The sequence below is a fragment of the Podarcis pityusensis genome, assembly GCF_964106645.2.
Source record: "Podarcis pityusensis genome assembly, chromosome: 2".
In the NCBI taxonomy this organism is placed as follows: domain Eukaryota; kingdom Metazoa; phylum Chordata; class Lepidosauria; order Squamata; family Lacertidae; genus Podarcis; species Podarcis pityusensis.
This window is the reverse complement of record NC_138029.1, coordinates 106,356,362-106,370,814: the sequence shown is the minus strand read 5'-3', so window position 1 is coordinate 106,370,814 and position 14,453 is coordinate 106,356,362. Positions and strand designations below refer to the sequence as shown.

The window sequence follows — 14,453 nt, the reverse complement described above, 5'->3', positions numbered from 1 at the left end:
TCGTGGGCTCCATCATCTACCAAGCCCCTTTCCGGGATTAAATAAACTTTTTATAAGAAAAAAGAAGCAAATCTTGTCTTTCGTTCTTACGCGCAGTTGATCAATCGCAGCGCTCTGAATTTCTGGCAGGGCTGGATTTAGGTTTGATGAGGCCCTAAGCTACTGAAGGTATTAATGGGGCCCTTTATATGTCCAGCTGTCCTTTGTCAACAACAAATTGTCGCTGTTTTTTGTGTTGAATATATGCTATATGGTAATTTATGGACCTAATAGGTATCTGAAGCCATTTGCACATGCAGAATGTAGGCACCCTATATCTAGAAATGAGCAAACCAGTGATATTTTAGGGAGCAGGCTAGCAGGCGGGGCCCATTACTTACATTATAGGGGCCTACACAACACAAAACACTGTTGCTGTGTGTAGGTTTCATTTTATTTGTTTGTTATATTTTGGAAATGTACATTCAGCTTTCCCCCCCCTTTAGTTTTTTTTTGGGGGGCCTTAAGAGAGTGGGGTCTTAAGCTATAGCTTGTTTAATTTATAATCCGCCGCCACCATATCAAAGCTGTGGGTATATGAGTTTAAGGGTTGCTTTGCAGCTGAGGAGCACCCTTGCATTGAGTTCGAATGACACCAAGAAATGGAGGTTGGGTTGAGGCGTGGTGGTTGGCTCAAGGTCACCTGGTGAACTTTGTGCCCGAGTGAGGATTTGAACCCAGGTCTCCCGATCCCTTGCCTGACACCCTAAGCGCCATGTCACGCTGTAATTCATAGCACGGGAAAGCTTGATGTGCTCTGACCAAACTCTGGGCTAGCAAGTTTGGTCTCTTGCAACCTGGAAGTCTGCGTGAAGCCTTTCCTGCTTCCTTCAAAGTTGCAGTGGTAAACCTTCCCAAGGGTGTGAAGGGAATTAACTGGCGGTGTTGCAAGAACACCTGGAAACAGCTGCAGCGATTGACTTGGAGTTGCACAAGCTTTTGAGACTGATTCAACCTGTTCTTAATCATCTGTGGTTGCACACAGGTTGATGAAGCTGAGGGAGTTGTCCCTAGAGCCTTCGCTGGGGTAGCATCCGGTGGGAGGGGTGGAAAAGTTGGGACGAGGTCACAAGCCAAGCCTACCGCAATCTGTGGTAGTCGCCCTGCTAAGGAAGTGGCCAAGAGTTTGTGTGACACGATTGTTGCACGCCCAGGGCGAGGGAGAATCTGGCTCCCCGAGATGTGTGGGATGTGTCTGCTGTTGGCGTGAGGCAGATAAAACCTGTAGTTTTGCTCTTCAGGTCCTGACAAGATCAAAGCCCAGCCTTCAACGCCCCATTTAAAAGGGGTGTGTTTGTAACACGGGGATATAAACACTTCTTGTGCTGGGACTGTCATTTTTTAAGGCACAAAGCTGTTGATGCCAGTCGTCTCGGGTAAGCCACGCCACCTACCTAAAATGGGGTTTAAGGGTGGGGAGAGGGTTTCCTGCAAACTTTGTGGTGGGTTGCTAACAGTCTGGCTAATTCAGCCTGGTGATTTTCACGCAGGATCGCTTACTCCGCAGCAAAGGAACCATCCAAATTTACCCAGCCATTTGCATTTTTTTATTTTTTCTCTGATTCATAGAGTACAATATTAGAGTAATCTCGATTCATTCTTTGAGCCATAGCTGTCAACTTTCAGATTTGAAAATAAGGGATCAGCAGCCTCACCTGTCCTGGGGATAGTTTACGGGATATCCAACAATCCGGGATAGCAGCGGGAAACGGCGCTGGAATAAGGGAATTTCCTGCAAAAAAAGGGAAGGTTGACAGCTATGCTTTGAGCGCAGGGTGAAAGAGCTGAGATGCCAAGTTTTGCATGCTCCCTCCCACATTAAGATCGCTGCTGAGATTTGGACCAGCAGCTTCTAGTTTGTAGGTGATGGGCTTAATCACTGTTCTGTGTCAACTTTTGACATGCGCGGAAATGTTCTCCTTGATGTAGATCATTCTGGTTTTCAGCTTTCACAGCATTCAGAACACTTGGGCAATGTGTACCGCAGAAGAGAGGGAGAACAGCACAGGGATATAAGCCCTAAAAACAGGACATACGAGTGGGATCTGCAACAAAATGTTGCAGGGTAGCCTCACCTAACAGGAATGCTCTGTTTGCGGTTCCGCCATCCAGCTATGTCATTCTCTAGGGTGGAATCTTTCACCCCACCCACCCCCATTTTCTGTTTTTGTTATCTATAGCTTATTAGGGTTTTCAGCACTGTTTACAATTTACAAGCACAGTGTGCAAACAGACAATTTTACTTTAACCATGACTCCTGAGCAAGCTTGGTCCTCACCCATCCCAATTTAAAATAATAATAATAATGCAAACTTCGTGTTCCTCTGAGCGTGCTTATACCACCCTTCTGCTTCTCGGTGGTGCTATTTTAGATACAGTTTTGTCGGCACCCACCCCACCCTGAGTTTGGTATTAGAGGGAGTGATTATGTTTGTGTATCATTTTAGCGAAAGAAGCTTAGGAAACCAGTATCTTGAGCCTTTGTTAAATGCAGGAAATATTTTTTTAAACTTAAAAAAAAAATAATAATAATTTTGCTCTTTGGCTGCAGAGAAATTAACCGAACCAGCTATAGTTCACTGCCACCTCATTGAGAAGCTCTCTGCATTGTTGTGTAGTTACTTGAAAGTGAAAGGAAGAGGGAGAGAGTGGGAAAAGAATTGGTCCACACACACCCACAACTATAATTTCAAATAGTATATTGGAAGTAGGGATCGAGGAGAAACTCAACTCAGTTCGCATTCAAAGGTGAATCTATCAAATCTGCATTTGAGATTTGAACTGAAACTTAACCATCCTTTTGAAATTTGCATGTATCTGAATTTTGCAATGCACTCATCCAACCGATGTTTTACCCCCCCCCAAAAAAAAATATTAGGGAAAGTCCTGCATGAAAATGAATATGCTCATGAAAATTGCTTGCCAGAATGTGTTACATTAGTCAAAGCTACCCCGAAATGGGAGAAAATCAATCTAAAACACTGATGGATTTTCAAGAGGGTTATTTTTCTTAATTGCAAACTTGCTGCTGGAATGTGGAAAACTGAATTTGATATTGGAAAAATGGAAAACCGAGAGAACCAGTGGTGTTATCGTTATTATTACAACAGTTAAAACACAACGATAGATGGGAGAGGAAGACGTAGGTGCCTGGTGGTGGGAGCACTTAGTAACTTCAGTTTGGTCTTCCTTTCTGCTGTTTTACAAACCCATTGCCTGCCTCTTTTTTTTTTTTTTAATAATATTTATTAAAGTTTCAAAGAAAAAAAAATCACATTAGTAAAGAAAAAATTAACAATGAAAAGAAAAAATACAAAAGAAAAAAGGAAAAAACAATTAAAAACAATTTCATCTTTTCCTCACTTCTTTTACGTTTACTTGTTTCCCGGACCTCCTCTTACCTCCCTCTTTTGTATTCTAATTAAATATGTTAATCCAACAATTCCTTTCCCTCCTTTTTAATCCTAATCTTTAATCTTGATATATTGTAACTTTAAATTTTACATTTTACATATTAAAAACCAATTTTTCCATATTCTTTTGTGCCTGTACAGCTAGAAACCACTTAACTTCAATCCAACATCATTCTAACATTCATTAATTTTGCAATATTTCTGTAAATAGTCTTTGAATTTCTTCCAATCTTCTTCCACCGACTCTTCTCCCTGGTCACGGATTCTGCCAGTCATTTCCGCCAATTCCATGTAGTCCATCATTTTCATCTGCCATTCCTCCAGTGTGGGAAGTTCTTGTGTCTTCCAATACTTTGCAATGAGTATTCTTGCTGCTGTTGTGGCATACCCATTGCCTGCCTCATGCTTGACTCTGAGCCTCTGGGACAGGGAACCAAGTGGGAGTTTGGGGCATACTAATCCTGCAGTCATTAGGTTTATTACTTGATGACCTGTTTCAAACTACCATAAGTTGCCTCGCCAGGCTTTCTTGGCGCCCTCGGGTGAGAACCAGCCAAGGTGGATAGTGCCACGAAGATGGCTTGGTTTACTCATACACCCAAATTGGCATGTTGGAAACTCAAGCAGGGTGAGGAATCTGCTGCTCATCCAGGGAAGTAGTCAGGTCATTGCTCATGAACTTATCCAGCTCGAAACCTAACACACATTTCCCGAGTCAGTGGAAAGTAGCCAAGAGCATCGGTGCAGTAAATATTGTTTTGGGGCATGTGCTCAGCATGAGGTTGAGTTGGGTTTACCTGTGCAGCCACGTAACCTGCATTTTCTGCGGTTGTGTGAATGTGTCCTAGGAATATTTTATGTCACTTATATTGTTTACAGTGGTACCTCAGGTTAAGTACTTAATTTGTTCTGGAGGTCCGTTCTTTACCTGAAACTGTTCTTAACCTGAAGCACCACTTTAGCTAATAGGGCCTCCTGCTGCTGCCGCACTGCCGGAGCACAATTTCTGTTCTTATCCTGAAACAAAGTTCTTAACCTGAAGCACTATTTCTGGGTTAACGGAGTCTGTAACCTGAAGTGTATGTAACCTGAAGCAGATGTAACCCGAGGTACCACTGTACTTCAAAAAGGCTCTGTTCCACACACAAAAAATGCCACAACAAATTTGTTAAAAGGCTATGGATAAATATGATACATTTTTTGGTGTGTAGTGGCTTGGGGGGGGGAAGTATAGTCGTACCTCGGAAGTCGAACGGAATCCGTTCCGGAAGTCCGTTCGACTTCCAAAACGTTTGGAAACCAAGGCACGGCTTCTGATTGGCTGCAGGAAGCTCCTGCAGCCCATTAGAAGCTGCAGATGCCCCATTGGACATTTGGCTTCCAAAAATAGTTTGCAAACCAGAACAGTCACTTCCGGGTTTGTGGCTTTTGGGAGCCAAAACGTTCGAGAAGTAAGCTGTTTGAAAACCAAGGTACGACTGTAGTTCTGTTATAGTCCTCTGAATCAAGGGAGACATGGTTGTCTGAATGCTTCACTACCGTGATCATATCCCAATTTCTGCATCTTGTGACATGCCCATGTTCTCCCACACAAGGCGCTTACATTTTCCAAAACTTAAAAGGGGTGCAATAAATTGGGTTCTGCGTTTGCATCTGTTGACCCAAAGCAAGGGGTGGGGGATGGCATTCGGCCTCACTTCTTTCCACCTAGAAATTAACTGGAGTCCTGAGTTCAGGGGTGCCGCGCGGCTAACATTGGTAATGTAATAGGTGAAACTGGCTCTGATACGTTGAGCGTTCAACATCTGCGAAAGTGTAGGTTGGTTTCTTCCTTGGAGCCCTAAGCTTATTGGGTTGTAAATCTACATGGCTTTGCAAACAACATACATTTAAAGCAGCGTCTGCCCCAAAGAATCATGGGAATTATAGTTTGCTAAGGGACGCGGGTGGCGCTGTGGCTTAAACCACAGAGCCTAGGACTTGCCGATCAGAAGGTCGGCGGTTCAAATCCCCGTGACGGGGTGAGTTCCCGTTGCTCGGTCCCAGCTCCTGCCAACCTAGCAGTTCGAAAGCATGTCAAAGTGCAAGTAGATAAATAGGTACTGCTCCGGCGGGAAGGTATACAGCGTTTCCATGTGCTGCTCTGGTTCGCCTGAAGCGGCTTAGTCATGCTGGCCACATGACCCAGAAGCTGTACACCAGCTTCCTCGGCCAATGAAGCGAGATGAGTGCTGCAACCCCAGAGTCGGCCATGACTGGACCTAATGGTCAGGGGTCCCTTTACCTTTAAGGGTGCTGGGAACTGTAGTTCTGTGCCAGGAATAAGCTGCAGTTCCCATTATTCCTTTCTGGGAGGGGAGAGATTTAAAGGTGCTTCAGAAGTGTGCTGTGTCTGTAGCCGAAGTGGCAACACAGAAGATATCCAGACTGTTTCAATCCAAGCATTGCAATACAGGGGGAACGGGTTCACATCTGTCACAAGGCTCAGATCACCTTCCTCTCTGGTGAAATGTATTCGGCTGCATCATTGCTACAGGGTTATAGCGGACAGGATCCTTTTAGAAAATGGGAAGAACAGCCAAGAGTGTGTACCAAGTGCAGCCTTTTGGTCTCCCCAAAATGGCCAACCAAATGTTCCAGGAAACTCTCAAGAAGGTGATAGTGAGCCGTTCGCAACAGCTAGTAAGCCTTTACCTCCTTCCTGACTCCTATGCAGTCCCCTCAAGAGGCAATTTTGAACGATTTGCTAGTCATTACTTGACTACCCTTCTCCTCCCATGCTCAGTAGTCTTAATCATAGGGCTGCCAGACGTCTGGATTGTCCCAGACATTACTGGGATTTCAAAAGCAGGATTGACGTCTGCATCTTAGGCAAGTCAATAAAAAAAAAATCCTCTTTTTTTTTTTTTTTGCTCAACAATTTAAGTGGTTTCTTTTGGGGGGGGAAACAACTTTCAGGGTGTTCTGGTCTTTACGTTTGGAAACAGAGCAACCCTACCTGATCATTAGATATAGCACAAAAGTGTCTCCCTGCCTGCGCCACAACCCTGCTGCTTCCTTGACAGCTCAGTAATTTAGATTTTTTAAAAAGCAGCATAGCATAAGAACAGAATGACAGTGGTACCTCGGGTTAAGAACTTAATTCGTTCCAGAGGTCCGTTCTTAACCTGAAACTGTTCTTAACCTGAAGCACCACTTTAGCTAATGGGGCCTCCCGCTGCCACGGCGCGATTTCTGTTCTCATCCTGAAGCAAAGTTCTTAACCCGAGGTAATATTTCTGGGTTAGTGGAGTCTGTAACCTGAAGCATATGTAACCCGAGGTACCACTGTATTAAAATACAATAACCTATTAAACATTAAAAGCTTCCCTAAACGGGGCTGTGAAGCAGAAGCTTATACAGTGGTACCTCGGGTTACATACGCTTCAGGTTACATACGCTTCAGGTTACAGACTCCGCTAACCCAGAAATAGTACCTCAGGTTAAGAACTTTGCTTCAGGATGAGAACAGAAATTGTGCTCCTGCGGCGTGGCAGCAGCAGGAGGCCCCATTAGCTAAAGTGGTGCTTCAGGTTAAGAACAGTTTTCGGTTAAGAACGGACCTCCGGAACAAATTAAGTAAGTAACCAGAGGTACCACTGGCCTGTCAAGCCCAGCTTCCTCTTCTCACCCTTGTCCACAAGAAGCCTGTAAGCAGATCCTGAGTGCGACAGCACTCTTCCTGCAGGCAAGATTGCTGGTTTTCAAAGGTGCGTTGCCTCCAAATGTGGACGGAGGACAGAGCCATTGCAGGAGTGAGTACAGAGGTCTGTCCTGAAACTTCCAATGTTTCATGAGATGGCACAAAGCTTCGTTAGATAGCAAAAAAAGTTCTAGCATTAGGAAAGCAGGAGAGAAAATATGTGTCTCTCCACTTTCTAAAGGTAAAGGGACCCCTGACCATTAGGTCCAGTCATGGCCGACTTTGGGGTTGCAGCGCTCATCTCACTTTATTGGCCGAGGGAGCCGGCATACAGCTCTCGGGTCATGCGGCCAGCATGACTAAGCTGCTTCTGGCGAACCAGAGCAGCGCACCGAAATGCCGTATACCTTCCCGCCGGAGTGGTACCTATTTATCTACTTGCACTTTGACGTGCTTTTGAACTGCTAGGTTGGCAGGAGCTGGGACCGAGCAACGGGAGCTGACCCCCTCACAGGGATTCGAACCGCCAACCTTCTGATCGGCAAGCCCTAGGCTCTGTGGTTTAACCCACAGCGCCACCCGCATCCCCTTTCTACACACGCCTTGATTTGGTCCCAATAATTGGACGCAGGGCCCATCCTCGCCAGCTCTGCTAAAGGGAACGCCCAACTGCTCTTAGCTGTGAAACCAGCAATTATTTAGCATCCACATTTTAAAAAATAATTATTTTATTATTTCTGTGCATTGAGCCATCCGATCAGTATTTGTGGGCTAGGAATGGGTGAAACTGACCATTTCAGTTTCTCTCAGTTTCCTGTTTCCTCGAGTTTGTGATTTATTTATTTATTTATTTATAAGTCAACATGGACATTCGCCAGCATATTAGTATAATTTTCTCATAATATACATATTTTTGCAATGTTAACAACAACAACAACAACAAATTTTATTTATACCCCGCCCTCCCCGGCCAGAGCCGGGCTCAGGATGGCTAACACCATTAAAATTACAGTAAAAACATAATAGGAAAAAAAACCCAATTTAAAATACAGGTTAAAATGCAATTTAAAATGCAGCCTCATTTTAAAAGTAGCCCATAGATCAAAACCATAAGGGGAGGGAAACATGAGGGTCAGACTGAGTCCAAACCAAAGGCCAGGCGGAACCGCTCTGTCTTGCAGGCCCTGCGGAAAGATGTCAAGTCCCACAGGGCCCTAGTCTCTTGTGACAGAGCGTTCCACCAAGTCGGGGCCAGTACCGAAAAGGCCCTGTACCTAGTTGAGACCAATCTAACCACCTTGTGACCTGGGACCTCCAAAATGTTCCCCAAAACAATGCATTTTTGCCTGTTATTTCACTAATATATGCATTTCAATGCACACTTTAGCATTCACATACTTGCACACGTTCCTCAGCCAAGAGCTGTGTTGCAAAATTCAGAGAAGCGTGAATTTTCAGAGGATGAATGTGTTTTGATTTGTGTATTAGGTAGATTTGCCTTTGCATGAGAACTTAATCAAATTTCTCTCCCATCAATACTATTGGCTTCACTTCAATGATATGTTAATTTGTGTGTCATCTTGGCTGGTTGATCTCTTTTTTTAAGTCCATGGAAACTGTTTAGATCTGGTATGTTGACAGAAGAAAGTTTGATGCATGTACTGAATGGAGAGGACAGTTTGAAATGTAATCTCAGTTTATGGTACAATGAGCCTAGATGCTGCTGCACCGTAAAATATCTTAATCCTGTCTGTCTACTGACAACGGAAAAAGACAACGACAGTTGGGTGGGAATGGTGGCAAAGGTAACAACAGATGAGGGCTTTTGCACTTTTGTACATTTCAGTTACAAATGGGTGTACAGTGGTACCTCAGGTTACATACGCTTCAGGTTACATATGCTTCAGGTTACAGACTCCGCTAACCCAGAAATATTACCTCAGGTTAAGAACTTTGCTTCAGAATAAGAACAGAAATTGTGCTCCGGTGGCGGGGCGGCAGCAGGAGGCCCCATTAGCTAAAGTGGTGCTTCAGGTTAAGAACAATTTCAGGTTAAGAACAGACCTCCGGAACGAATTAAGTACTTAACCTGAGGTACCACTGTATTTCAGTTAGGGGTGAGGACTAAGGCCACATTCACGCCATACATTGAAAGCATTATGATACTACTTTAAACACTTGTGGCTTCCCCCAAAGCATTCTGGGAGTTGTAGTTTGTTAAAGGTACTGAGAGTTGTTAGGAGATCCCTATTCCCCTCACAGAGTAGTTTAGCAGTCCTCTTCTTTTCACAAGGAACTCTGGGAATTGTGAGGGGAATAGGGATCTCCTAACAACTTTAACAAACCACAGCTCCCAGAATTCCTTGAGGGAAGGCAATAGTGTTTAAAGTAGTATCATAATGCTTTCAATGTATGGCATGAATGCGGCTCTATTTTCACCAAAAACATAAGATTATTATTTTTAGAAGGATTTGGAGGAAGAGGGAGAAAAGTCGCCCCATGCAGATGCATGCAAAGGTCTTTGTTTCCATGTGAAATTGGTACAATCGAACCAAGAAAGTAAATCTTTCCCCTTTCCCTTCTCGCAGTGGATACTTGGGCAACACCACCGTTTCTGACTCCCATTTGCCATGGGAGACGCTCCTGCAGAGGTTGCGATGTCTGCCAGACAGCCCAGTGTGAACAAGATAATTGTGTACGACAAGGCCAATTTTCAGGGGCTCAGCAAAGAGTTCACCTGCGACATCCCTGACCTTCACGCCCTGGATTTTGGTGATTGCATCTCCTCCCTGAAGGTGATTGGGCAGCCTTGGGTCGCCTACAAAGCCTCCAAGTTTGAGGGCGATGGCTTTGCTTTTGAGGAAGGGGATTACGCAGAGATTGATAAGAACAACAAAATCTCCTCCCTCCGGCTGGTCCACTACGATCTCTCCGACCCCCAGATCACCCTCTACGAACTCCCCAACTATGAGGGACAGAAGAAAGTGGTGAAGGAAGAAACCAACCTCACCTACGGCTACTTCAACGACCGGGTCTCTTCCCACGTGGTGCAGAGTGGCGCCTGGCTCCTGTATAAGCACCCGAACCGTGGCGGGTGGTACCACATCGCCTGGCCCGGGGAGCGTGTCCACGACTACAAAACAGAGCTCGACTTTGACGACAGCTTGTCCCACTTGCGCCCCCTGCAGGCCGGCCGCCCCATCGTCACCGCCAAACTCCTGTGGGACCAGAAGAAAGTGGAGGACGAGAAGGACGTTCTGATCGATGAGATTGTGGGAACCAATTGCACTGAGTACGAACAAGCGTTCACCGCCAACACTTGCCGGGAGTACAACGCCACCGTCATCCAGAGCTTCCACTTCAGCAACACCACGTCCCTGAAGCTCGGCTTCTCCTTCCAGGTCACCGTGGGAGGTGCCAACGTCTTGGCGGTGGAGAAAGGGAAGCACGAGTCGACCACCACCAGCGAGAAGGTGGAGGTTATGTTGCCTGCCAAGATCCCTCCTTGCACCCAGCTCACGATCCACGTGGTCAAGAAGGAGACCACCACCTCGGTGCCGGTGGAGCTGACCATCTGCCAGAATGGGAAGGAAAGGAAAGAGCATGCAGAGTACCGGTGTGTGTCTGGCCGCACCATCAGCACCAGGTACACCATGAAGCCTGCCTCAGCAGCGCAGGGGGACGCCTTCACCAAACCTTCTCGTGTGGAAACAAGGGAGCATTCCCAGGCTCAGCCTGAACCAGGAACATCTGGGGAGAGATCCTACACCCCTGCCTGAATGAGCTTTTTGGGTGTTGCTCGAGGACCTCAGTGGGGTGGCCACTCCCATATCATACTCTGCGGGTGAAGGGGAAAGGCTTATTTCAAGGGTGTGGGACCTGTGGCCTCCAGGTGTGACTGGACTCCCAACCCTCATCCTCCTCAGCTGGCAAAACCAGCAGGCAGGGGATGATGGGAGTTGTAGACCTGCAACGTCTGGGTGGCCACAGGTTCTGCGTCCCTGCTAGGCTGTTATCGCTGGGCACGGTGATGGTTTCTGGGTTTGTAGGGTTGGTTTAGAGAAGGGTTGAAGATAGCATTGCATGGGAGTAAGCTACTGTGGTAGTTCAGAGGGCAACTTCCACGTTGAAAAACACATGAGGTTGACTAACAAAATGTAAATAAACGAATAAACGAATAACGACTCAAGTCTTCTCTCAAGGATGTTCCAGCAGACAATAACAAAGCCAAGAAGGAGTCTACTGAACTGCCTCTCCACAAACATCTCCCAGTATATTTATGCTTATCTGGCAGGAGATGGTCAGGGAATGGTCCACCTTGGAGGAAGATTAGTTGAGGCATCTCTTTAATCCTGGGCTTTCCAGTACCAGTCCTAGAGTAGCAGCAGCAGAATAGCAGCAAGGCTATCTAGGTCAAAGGTGGCAGGACCAAGAAAAAGGACCATAGCTCAGGAGACAGAGCCCGTGCTTTGGATGCAGACGGTCCCAGGTTCAATTCCTGGCATTGCCAGACAACAGGGCTGGGCAAGGATTTCGGCTGAAGCTCTGGAGGGCTATTGCCAGTCATTGTAGGGGTAATACTGGGCTAGATGGAGTGATGACTCAGGATAAAGCAATTTCCAATGACTTTACCTACCCAAAGAAATGGACTACAGTGGTACCTTGGTTCTCAAACTTCATCCGTTCCGGAGGTCCATTCCAAAACCAAAGCCTTCCAAAACCAAGGCGTGCCTTCCCATAGAAAGTAATGCAAAATGGATTAATCCGTTCCAGACTTTGAAAAACAACCCCTAAAACACCAACTTAACATTAATTTTACTATCTGATGAGACCGTTGATCCATAAAATGAAAGCAATAAACAATGTACTGCAGTCATACAATCAATCAATCAGTAGCTGAACTGGGTTCCACACAGTCACAAGAACAATACAAAAAAGAGCTGCAAAACAAAAATGCAAAATAAATAGCAAAAACAGACAGACCTCAGTGTAACACTCAAAATGCAAATTCTGGTTCTAAACGCAGCATAAGGAGTCTCTATAGTATATTGTATTTTAAAATGGGGTTTCAGAGTTTTTAGGGGTTTTTGAATGGCTTATGTAGATTTTTCAGTTTCATTGTTCTGTATGGGACAATGACAATAAAGATATCGTATCGTATCGTAAAACGGAGCACATTTGGCTTCTGAAAAAAGTTCGCAAGCTGGAACACTTCCTTCCGGGTTTACAGTGTTTGGGTTCCAAGTTGTTGGAGGACCAAGGCATTTGAGAACCAAGGTACCACTGTACATCATCCAGGATGTCTGGTTGCACCAGAGGTGAAGAGCATGAGCATTTAAGGTGCACCACATCAGCACTGAAGGCAATAAAACCAAATCCTAATGGTTCGAGCAAGTGAGCACAGGTTACAGAAGACGCTTCATGGTCACCTGTCAATTCTAGGATTCTCTGGTTTGTTTGTTTCTTTGACCATGCATCTGCTTGGGAGAAACAACTTCACTGTCATACTGGGTAGCAACGGGTCTGAAACAGGATTGGGCAACTTCTGGCCCACCCAATAGTGTTGGACTACAACTCCCATGATCCCAGGCCACTGGTTATGCTGGTCTGGGGCTGATGGGAGCTGTATCTGGAAGACCACAGGTTCGCCACCCCTGGTCAAAAAGAACTGAGATTTTTCTCTGCCGTCTGCTTTCCAGGAAGAAAGGAGGAGAGGAGCACAAGGAGTCTTGATTTAAAATAAAATAAAAGTGCTTCGTGCATCCGCATCTAATCTTGACCCTTTCTAAAATTTATTTATTGGCATGTGTGTGTTTTTTCTTTTTGTAAAACTACAAAACAATAAAATTAAATGGGGATTAAGGGTTTTTCTCAGGATAATGGAAAGTGTGCTGTGTTCCATGTGGTGGTGGCACTCATCCTTTTTGGGGGGGGGGGAGGTTAGTGAGAAATGCCCCTATTTTCATCTCAGGAATGTTGGAGAGCATAGCATTCTTTGTTCCTGGCAATATAAAAGTGCTCACTTGCACCCATCTCTCCGTGCTGAGCTTCCTGCTCTCCCCACTGTGCTAATTCTCACCCCAATTTTGCACTCACCTGGTTGTGCAAACGTCAAACGGAACAAAAGGCAGATGACTCAAAATTCTGATCCCACGTAGGCTTAAGTAATTGGGCGGCTGGCACAAGAATTGGGAAACGAACAGGATATTGTATGGGGTTTCTGAGAAGGATTGCTAAAACGAGAAGCGTCCCCGTTTGTTGAGTTTGTCAGAAAGAGTTTCCAGCCCACGGGATTGCACAGAGGACCTTAAGATGCACCATGAATAATGAGTACACCTAGATCCAAGAACAGGAAACCACAGTAGGATTAAATGGATAGTTCTCACCATGGAGGGGTCCCGCCTGGGAAAATGCCAGTTGAGAAAGAGAGAGACTACAAATGGGAAAGCTAAATCAGCCCTGAACTTTCTGACAGTAAGAGCTGTGTGCAGTGGCAGAGTGTTCCCCACTGGTAGCTGGGATGGACGTGTATGCTGTGGAGGCAGGGGGCACGGCCGGAGCGACCCCCGCCCACTGGACCTAAACAGGACCATGCTGTGTCACCTGCCCAGTGGGGAGTCTGGCCGGCTGACATGGCCCTGCTTTGAGGGACGTACCTGAGAGCCCAGCGCTGCTTTGTGAGACTCATCAAAACTGTGCAGGTCTCTCAGGGCGCTGTGAGCTGTCGCGTCATTCTCAAGGTGCCCTCCAACTGGAGGGCGATGTGCGAAGGACGCAACAGCTCGTGACGCATCAGGGCATTGTGAGGAATGTGACATCCTCAGATTTTGCCCTGGGTGATGGTTTCTCCCAGCCTTGCCCACGCTACACCACAGGCTGTGTGGCCGTGGACAGACTACCTTGGAAGGTGGTGGAGTCTCCTTCACTGAAGGTTTATCAAGAGAGGCTAGGTGGCCATCTGTCAGGGATCCTTTTAGCTGTGATTCCTGCATTGCTGGGAATCAAGACTAGTTGAGCCTTGGGGTTCCTTCCAGCTCTACAGATCATCTTCAGGACATTGTCAAGAACAGCGTGGAGAAAATACAAGTCATTTCACTGGTCTGGCTCCCGAATGTCCTCGCTGTTTCTTCTTGCTCACGCTGTTGACCCTTGGCTTGCACCATGCTAGTATTAAACTATGACCCCTCTGGGGTTGTCATGCGATTGCATCATGTGAGTTTCAGGTGCACGGCAGAATAACACATAGAGTTGCCAGAGAGGGGGAAAGGTCCCTGCTGTTCATTCAGGTGTTAAGGAGAGCAACTCTGCACTTGAGCCCC

At 46.0% G+C, this 14,453-nt stretch overlaps 1 pseudogene across 1 annotated transcript; it reads left to right on the top strand.

Annotated features, from left to right (window-relative positions):
- The first annotated feature begins 9,722 nt into the window (after positions 1 to 9,722).
- Positions 9,723 to 12,907, top strand: LOC308471621 (epidermal differentiation-specific protein pseudogene; annotated as a pseudogene). The gene has a single exon. The product of its transcript is annotated as an epidermal differentiation-specific protein pseudogene (transcript).
- The last annotated feature ends 1,546 nt before the right edge of the window (positions 12,908 to 14,453 follow it).